This window comes from Copadichromis virginalis, linkage group LG16, assembly GCF_057382275.1.
Source record: "Copadichromis virginalis isolate Kocher_CV1m ecotype Utaka linkage group LG16, C_Virginalis_male_GT1.1, whole genome shotgun sequence".
Taxonomy (NCBI): domain Eukaryota; kingdom Metazoa; phylum Chordata; class Actinopteri; order Cichliformes; family Cichlidae; genus Copadichromis; species Copadichromis virginalis.
The window spans coordinates 17,063,305-17,072,677 of NC_140633.1; the positions used below are offsets into that span (position 1 = coordinate 17,063,305).

The 9,373-nt window shown below is 41.5% G+C and overlaps 1 protein-coding gene across 10 annotated transcripts in view; it reads right to left on the bottom strand.

Moving 5' to 3' along the window:
* usp9 (ubiquitin specific peptidase 9) overlaps positions 1-4,038 on the bottom strand; it is a 36,545-nt gene extending 32,507 nt beyond the window's left edge. For 7 of the 10 annotated variants that reach the window (XR_014915818.1, XM_085435633.1, XM_085435632.1 and 4 more), the window contains exon 1: positions 3,472-3,904. The gene's annotated coding sequence lies outside the window, so the exon portion shown is untranslated. Of the gene's footprint in view, positions 1-3,381; positions 3,440-3,471; positions 3,905-3,929 lie in introns of those variants that run through there. The other 3 variants (XM_085435626.1, XM_085435627.1, XM_085435628.1) reach the window with 3 other exon arrangements.
* Positions 4,039-9,373: the final 5,335 nt, after the last annotated feature.

The following is a 9,373-nucleotide window of genomic DNA, read 5'->3' on the forward strand; positions in this document are numbered from 1 at the left end:
TATTCAGAAAGGAAGATGATTTGCCAAAAAGGACAAAACTGGAGAGTTCAGTCTCAGCCCATCAAGCCTTAAAGTAATAACACTACCCCTTACTAACTTAATAAGAAAAGAAAGATAAAGAACAATAAACTACTATTGTAACACTTTGATATATGTCCCTGGGATTAGCCAATATGAGGCAAACCATAAGTCATCATCCAAAAGCCAGTTTTCATTTTAATTCTAATATTTAACCCAGAAGATGCTGTCTGCCTGAATCCCACAACAAGAAAAATAATAATCTCAAATGCAGACATAAACATCCGATTGTATATGAAGGAACGGGTTAACAATGGACTGTATAGGAAAAAACAGATTTAGTGCTACTGCATTAGTTATCAGCTAATTGATCCCTTGTTTTAAACTATACTCCCATTTAAGACTGAAAATTATAGCTTTTACACCATCATGAAACGCCTTTTGAGCACTGTCATGTATTAGCTCACAATACCTTAGTTCACATTTATTCTGTTTCTTACTCTTCAGCAATCATTTTTTAGATTACAATACAAGTGTGCCTGCCAAAGTAATTTCTGAGATTTAACGACCTTGGTGATACTGCTAAATGGTACAGTTCAATGGGACAAGAACCCCAAGCAGCTCATGATTAGACAGTAAGGCAGTCTGGCCTGATTATTTAATCACGTTGCTTTACTTGAACGGAAAACCTGTTATGTCAGTAAAATTCTCTCACTGCACTGCAAAACTATGTGTCCATGTGCAACTGTGATGAGAAGTTAAGTTAAGCCAGGAAGTTTTCCTGTAAACTGTCAAGGATGTCTAACAAATAGAGCTTGGGTAATACAATTTTCATTCACATTTTAAATCAAATTCCCTGACCAATTTGAGTTATTTTGTTCAGTACCATAGACTGAACACATCACAGCAATGAATTTAATGAGAACCACAAAATAAATGGACCATATATTCCCTTTAAGGTCAGATATGCTCATCAGTAAGCAATTTTAGACACCAGTTTAGCACTGGCACTGTGTGTGGGGTCACCGATAACCACATATTTCTGAAAATAAATGTCATTTAACCTTCTCCCTGGATTTCAGTTCTAAACCATCAGACCTTTAGATCACTTTCATTACATCAAATAGTCTAAAGCTCATCACTTTTTCATATTCAAAAGAATACAGAAAGAAAACCAATTTCAATTGTTAATTTAAATATTTTGTATTTATCACATTGCCTAAAACCACCACTAGAAAGTCTTCCCATTACAATAGTCAAAAAATAAGTGAAAATTCAAATTACCAAAATAAAATGTTATGTTGCTGGAGCAAACCTTCTAGGTTTTCAGTTATTAAAATGAGCACTTAGGATATATTCTTATTCAGAGTGAACATGTTTTCCATTTAATTTCTTTCCCCACACAAATCAAGAAGGAGCATATATGAGAGATTTACTGACAAGGTCTGAACCCAGAACCTTAGTCCCTTCTGCAATGCCCTTGTAATAAAGAGGGAATATCAACATATTCTCTACACCATTTTACCAGCTGAAAGCAGCTGGCGTGGTATAAAATCTAACAAAGCAAATACTCAAACCGCAGCTCAACTTAGAAACATCATTTAGCAGCTCAATATAAGACTAGAACTAAGAACATAATTGAAACAGAGTGCTGGTTGTACATTATACAAAAAACAAACAAGCAAAACGAGATACACATAAACTGCAGCTGTTCTGCTCCCTTGTATCATACCAACTATCTGAAAGAAAGTTAACATGGGTGTGGAAAAATAGCTGATTTAATATTTATTGGTTTAACAGAGGTGAAACTAGCGCAAATTCCACTTTACATGCTACCTGCTGCACCACCAACATTTTGATGGTGCAGCAGGTAGCATAACATGCAGTCCATAACAGTTATTAATAAAGGCAAAACGTTAGGAGTATCTTTAGCCTGCAGAGAACTAAATGTCACAGCATTTAGCCAAGTGTGCTATCTGTAAAGCCAGCCATTATTAACTAACTATCTGCCAAAACAGGGACGGTGGGTTACTTTCATGACGCACGAAGAAAAAAAAAAACATACTATCATGTTTTGTTTGTTTTTTAACCACAGTCAACAAAGTGATATACAAATTTAACAACAGCCATAACTAACGCTAGCTCTCTATGCTAGGTGCAACTGGGGCCTTTTGGAGCGCCCGGCTTTGAAATAATAGTGTTATTTAGCGGCATTATTAACGGGTAAATCGGTCATGTAATGTCATATGCTCTAAGATGGAATATCTTCAAAATGACACACAGCCCAGATGCAGATGAAGTAAACGGTGACATTACGTAACTGTCGTCGCAAACTAGCGCCGTCAACTACTACTAACAGCTGGTGGTCTAGTTAGTTAATAACCCTGGCTGCTAGCTAGCTGCGGCAACTAACGATGGTTAGCCTGCAAGGCGATCCGCCCAGACAGCACAGCAGTGAAGGCCTGGTCGTCCAAAGCCCACTGCGCTGAGAAACACAGGCCTCATCATTCGCTCAGGCCTGACGTTATAGTTGTCCTGCAAACCTCTGCTGCATAGCCGATGAGCCTACATACGTAGAGAATTTGGTTAAATAGCTAAAACCAATACTGAGAGAATATCGCGTTTCTCCTCACTACTGTCGACCATCTGTGTTACCATAACGCCATTTGCAAAGTACATTAGTCGAGCTAATAAGAAGTAATCTAAACAGTTAATGTTAGCCAGCCGTTAGCTTCTGTTTAAGTAAATGTATTCACCGTAGCTAACCTTTCTGTTTTGACAAGCGGCTTGCTGAGATGACTCGACAAGTAATTAGTGTTCAACCCATAAAATTATAATTTTCCTATTCAACTCAATGCCACTTCGTGGCCATTTTAGCTTTCTGGGATAACGCATAAAATGTCAGTGACAGTGGAGGCGTCTATTTCCTGAAATTTAACTCACTGTTCTGACCCGTATCGCCTAACGCTAAGTTCTAACTTAGCTAAAACAAACTGAAAATAACATATCAGAGGCCCGGGTTATAGAACAGGTTAGCTGCAATGTAGTTTTGATAAAGCCGCTGTAATAAAACAATTAACAACTCTGGGTGGATGAAATTTAAATTCGCCAACATGTAAACATTAGACGTTTAAAGGAAATGTTCCTTCTCAGTCTTTAAACAGGACCAATCGCAGGTAGCTAGCGCTAGCTTGACTTCAGTGAATCTAGCGGGATGAGCTAGGCAGCCTGCACGTACTGTCAGGACTATGAATTGCAATTTAATCGCATTGACATTGTCAAAGATTCAGTAAGCAGTAGCTAACAGAGAAAACTCCATCAGCAAGTGAATAACACCAACAACCCAAAATGCTATAATGTTACCTTTCATACACCAACAGCTGACGCTAGTACTAGCAGTAGCCAGCTAACAATCACCAGCCAGCACAGCGAGCTAGTTGGCTAACAACTCACCAGGAATTTGATATGACTTCCCCTCTATTCACGGGCTACGTCCAGCCTTGAACGATGGTGTCGTCGTGTATTACATAAACGTGGCCTATATCAGTGACAGTTTCACAGGACACAAACCTGTTACTAGAATGATCTAATTCCTACGTTTTTTTCCTCTGCTTCTGGGTGTTTTTCCTGCGTCACCGGCGCGGTAACAGCCCCCCTAACTCTATCTAGTCCGATTTCTGGGGCTTGTCACTTCGGTCCCAGCAGTCAGTCACAACTTGATTCAGTTCAACATGGCGGAAGCGCAGTCGGACACAAATGCAGCTCACTAAAACAGACTAGACGACTGTGTGAACTCCAACAGTCAGCGATGTCTGTAAGCTAGTTTGCACCACAACCGAGCACAGCTCAGCTAACACAACACCCGCTGAATGGAAAGCGAATAAAACCCCTTCTCGATTCTGATAACTCACTCCAGCTCCGGCATTGATATCCGATCCATAGTTTGAACAAAACCAGGCGGAAAAAAGCCGAGCGGTACGATGCACTTGACTATATCGCCTCCTATCGCTTGGGGTGGTCATCAATTAAAAAGTAATGACAATGAATAACAGAATGCGAGCAAATTCAAACTTGAGCACTTACCAAAGAAGGTACAGTACTGTGCAAAAGTCTTGAACCACCCCTCATTTCTTTAGATTTTTCAGTTTGTTCAGTTCTAACAAGCTTGAAAGTCGATATTTGGTGTGATCACTTTTATTCTTCGACACAGTCTGAACTGTCTAAGGCAAGCTTTCATGTCATTTCTGTCTTTTCTGGAGACCTAGTCCCAAAAACTACTTCGGGAATAGTTCTTCAGGCATCTTGAAGGACATTCAAAGCTCTTTTTTTAGATGCTAACTGCCTTTTCTTCTGTTCTCTGTCAAGATGATCCCACACTGCTTCAATACTGTTGAGGTCTGATAGTGTTCTGTTGTTCCTTTGTCTATGTAGGTATGCTTTTACTGCATTGGGAGTGTGTTTGGGATCACTGTCATGCTAATAAAATTAAGCCAATTAGATATTGCATGGCGGATCAAAATCTAATAGTACTTTTCTTCATTATCCCATCAATTGCAACAAGCTCTTTAAGCACACTGGCTAAAATGCAGTCTCCAAACCATGACAGAGCCTCCACCCTGTTTTACAGTTGGCTGTAGACACTCAGTCTCTCCTGACCTCTTCTGTACATACTGGTGATGAGTTCAAGCAAAAATTTCACATTTGGATTCATCGCTGCATACGACCCACTGCCACTGATTTCTAGTTGTAGTGTAATTTTTCTTCCTGTTTCCATTCATGAAGAATGGCTTCTTGATAGCCACACATAAACTGAGATCATTTCTCATGAGGCTCCAATAAACAGTAGACAGATCAACTGAAAGGTCAGATGCATCTCTCACGCCCTGTGTCAGATCTTTGCTGGATCTTTTTCTTAGATATTTTTAGGCCTGCCACTTCTTCTTTTGTACTCCACTTGTCCATTTCCCCCAGATTTTTTGAAGGACGCACTGCATAGCAAGCTTAGATATGGCAAGTTTTAGAACTACAAACATTGAAAGGCTTTCAGAATGCCTGGGGAACTATTGCTTAAGACCACTTTAAAAATGACAAGGCTCTTTGGAAGGACAATATGTGGAGTGGCTCAAGACTTATACACAGTACACTGTGACTGAAGAGAATTCAAATCAAGAAACATTTTTGCAAATGCATACTTCATATATTAAAGTATATTCAGGCCTGGTTCCAGGATCTTTTAAATGTTATGGCAATGGTAGGGACCAAGAACCAGTGAAAAGGAGTCTGAAGGAAATTTAAACAAAAAATCTATCAGAAATTAATACAGGACTGAAAATTGAGTTGGAAAACACTGAACAGGTTTTTTCATACACCTTTACAGTGCCCTGCATCGTAAATGTGTACGTGAACAACACATTAGCACAAGACAAGATTTCTTGTGAAAGCTCCACTGAAGAATGAAGCTTGATTGTGTATAAATTAACAGCCCGCATTGTGAGCAAAACAGGGATTACATTTGTTGAAATGTCATCTTTAAACCCTTGGTCTAATAACAATATGGCTGTTTAATTATCTGGCCAGTCTTTCAAAGGTCAAGGCAGCAGACCAGCCGATGAATTCTCTGATTACCTCCACCCCAGTACACATGATGTCACGTTAAATAGCATGAGAGATGGAAAATTACAAATTTAGAAGAAAAATTCAGATCCCTCACATAAGTAAAAGTTATATTATAGCTATATTACAATGTAAAATCATAATAGCAACATTTGCAGGCAGTAGAAAGGTTTCTTCCTTGAACTTATAATTTTAAATGTTAGCCTCGAATATGCAGGATAGTAATTTGAATAAACAAATTAATTTATCAATATAAGCACCACATTCGTCACAGTTTTACTGTTGCATTCGAGTGCCAATAATGGGATAGCAAGATATACTCCAAACAAGCACCGCATGGTATTTTTCCATGGTGAGGGTCAACCTTGTTAACATCTTAACCTTAACTAAAACAGCAAACAAATCTCACAGGTTTGTTTCCAGTTTGATCAACAGCACACTTCTTTCTGTTTTGTCAGTGTGCACTAATGCAGCATTCTGACCACACTGGTGCTGCATGCAAAAGAGGTCCTGGTAAGAGAGATGTAGATGCAAGTAGGTGGGGAGAGGTAACAGTAAATTACAGAGACAGCTTATAAAATTATCAATATAGCTGTAAGCAGCAGTGAGGGGTAAAAGCAGTTCAGCAGGGCCCAGTTGCCATGGCAGCTTGACTGTGTAGCTGTAAGCACTAACTGAAAAAAAAGGGGGTCATTTTTTATCATGCTGTACAGGCCAAGTGATGAAAGATGTGTTGACAACTACAGGAAGATGCTGCTCTCTGGCAGGTAGCTCCAAGCCCTCCTGGGTTTTAAATGCACCTTAGAACACACATGCATCAACATTACAATGAGCGGGTGGAGGGAGGTTCGGAGTCTTCTCTCACCCCCGTTCTCTGCGACCTGCTGGAGCAGGGGGGCTAGGACTAGGAGGAGGAGTTGGCCGTCCGACTGCGGTCTGGAGTGTGGAGCCTTCCTGCTGCTGCGGAGTCGGGGCGGTCTGCCTCCCCCCACCGCAGGGAAAAGGGAAACACCACCTGGGTCTGGGTGCAGTTCCCCCCTCCAGGGGCGGGGGCACCTAGACCCGGTTTGTAGAGTACGCTTGGGGAGTGTGATCGTGTGTACAACGTCTCTTTATGTCTGTCTCCACGTTGGTTGAGTGTGGAGTAAGTGCATATGAGAGCATGAGGGTGGGAATGGATGTTTGTATCTGTGTGTGCCTGTATGTCTGTGTCTATATGTCAGGTTGGGTGTCAGGCGCCACCTCTCTGGGGACATCTCAGGCCCTCCAAGGTTTGGAGGCCTATCTCCCCCTACCACCACTTCCCCTGCCAGTGGCGGACTCCCTCAGACATCGGTGCGTTGGTGGTTCTTTGTGTCCGGGGATGGGCGTCCAGGTACACACCGGCTCACTCCTTGGCGGCCGCTTATCGGGGCCTGGAGCCTGGGGCTCGCTCGGGCCACTTCGGAGGTGGGGTGCCCCCGGCCTCTCGGCCTGGGGCTCGGTCACTCAGGCGCAGCTGGCTGCCGGCGGAGCTCACGGGCGCGTCACTGCAACTCCCCCTGGCTTCTGCTCCGCGGCTGCTGAGTGAGCCCTCATCTGGGACTCTCCTCAGCTCTTTCCGGGACAGTGGCGCAGCTGCCCCTCTGTTGGTCTTCCTTGGTCTCTTGTGTTCTGGGGGCCTCTGGATGTCTGGAGTTTTGATCTCCTCCACACCTGCTTCACGCCCTGGAGGATGGGGCTGTGGCCCCCCCCCCCCCCCACCCTCTAGCAGATTATTACATGAAGGAACCTTTTAAAAAACAAAAAACAAGCGCGTCCATGCTCACAGGTGTACACACGGGTGATCACACCCACAAACTACACCCTTTTTGGCTCCTACCTCAAAGCACACTGTGTGCTGTTGATCTTATGTGCTGCACAATAATGTTTAACATTTAGTATTTACTGTCATATTCCCATATATCATTGTGATGTTGTTTATTCTATTACTCTTGTTCTCTTCTGCTTGCTTTCTTTTTTCTTTCTCAGCAGGTGATCCAGGTGATTGATATATGCATTTTTTTTTCTCTGCCCGTTCTGTTGGTTTTTGTCTTTTGCCCTTCTCCCCCGTCCCTCTTCTCAGCTGTTTCTCTTTCCCTCTTTCTTTCTCCCCTTCTTTCCCCCAGTCAAGTCTGTCCCGTATTCAGTAAGTGAAAATAAAATAAACAATAAAAGGTGAATCAAATAGACCATTACGGCAAGGCTGGGATGGTCAGTTTGGTAAAGTAAATCCGTTGGGCATCTTTCTTTGCCTTTAGACAACAATTCTGATGGCAAAAGAGCCAAACGGGACAGGCCAAAAAAAAAAAAAAAAAAGAAGATGTTGAGAGAAAACACAGAAATCAAAGCACGAAACAGCTTAAATGACCCCACCTCCAACGTGACTGCTTCACTGCTGTTTAAGCTGGCTTTCACAGACAAGGCGTCTTGAAGACTCACCTGATAACATTTGTGTGCTTTATATGTAAATTGTCTGTGTGTGGCTTAATGCAAGGGATAAGGTAAATGGCCTGCATTTGTATAGCGCTTTTCTAGTCCATAGGACCCCAAAGCGCTTTACACTACATTCAGTCATCCACCCATTCACACACACATTCACACACTGGCGATAGCAAGCTACATTGTAGCCACAGCTGCCCTGGGGCGCACTGACAGAGGCGAGGCTGCCGGACACAGGCGCCACCGGGCCCTCTGACCACCACCAGTAGGCAAACATGGGGTTAGTATCTTGCCCAAGGATATTTGGCATGCAGCCAGGATGCAGCCTGGGATCGAACCACCGACCTTCTGATTAGTGGCTGACCTGCTCTGCTGACCTGAGCTACAGCCACCCCATATAAGGCATATAAGGTTCAATAGCTACATGCATATGCACCTCAAACTTTGATGCAGAGTGCTCATACAGTGCTACCTGTTTGTTATAAACAAACAGACTAAATTGCAAAGTAGAACAGAGTATATTAAATATGCGATCCAACTTCTTCAGATTCTTTATTCTGTATTTAGTGATGAGTTAAAGAAAACGTCATTGTGGATACAAATTTTGGTGACCATTAATTTATATAGGGGCTGTATGCATGTGAGAGAGTATAAATAACAGTTATACTCAATTAGATGGTGCACAAAATAGAAGAACAGATAAATATACTGACATTTATAAAATGTTTATAAGTATAACATATACATGTATATTATCCATATACAATTATATGATCAGACATCCCCTGATGTTGTTCCTACTTCATCACAGCATTGTTGTTTGTCTGGCCATTCGGTTAGCATTAGCCAAGAAGTAAGCTAATGCTATTAAAAACTAGAAAAGCTACAGGATTAACCTAAATTTGGCTAACAGCAAATTGATAATATATTTGTTAAATTGCATACATTGATAAATATAACGCTTTAAATTTTGTACATTTTGTTTCAGAAGATAGTTTTATGTAAACAAAGCTTCTTTCTTTTTTCTTTTTTTAATTTTCCCACCACATTTCAAAGCTATGACATCACAACAACACGATTGGTCAGTTGTAACGTTGATCCCGGACCAACATTTTATATGATGATGTAGGAACAACAACAACATGGAGATAACAGATACACCTATACTGCATATGCGTACATATGTATAAAAGTGCTTTTGCGTTTAAAGGATGTAAACAATAAGATTGTAAATGAGGACATTGCACATTAGCACATCTGCAGACTATGAAATGTACAGGAA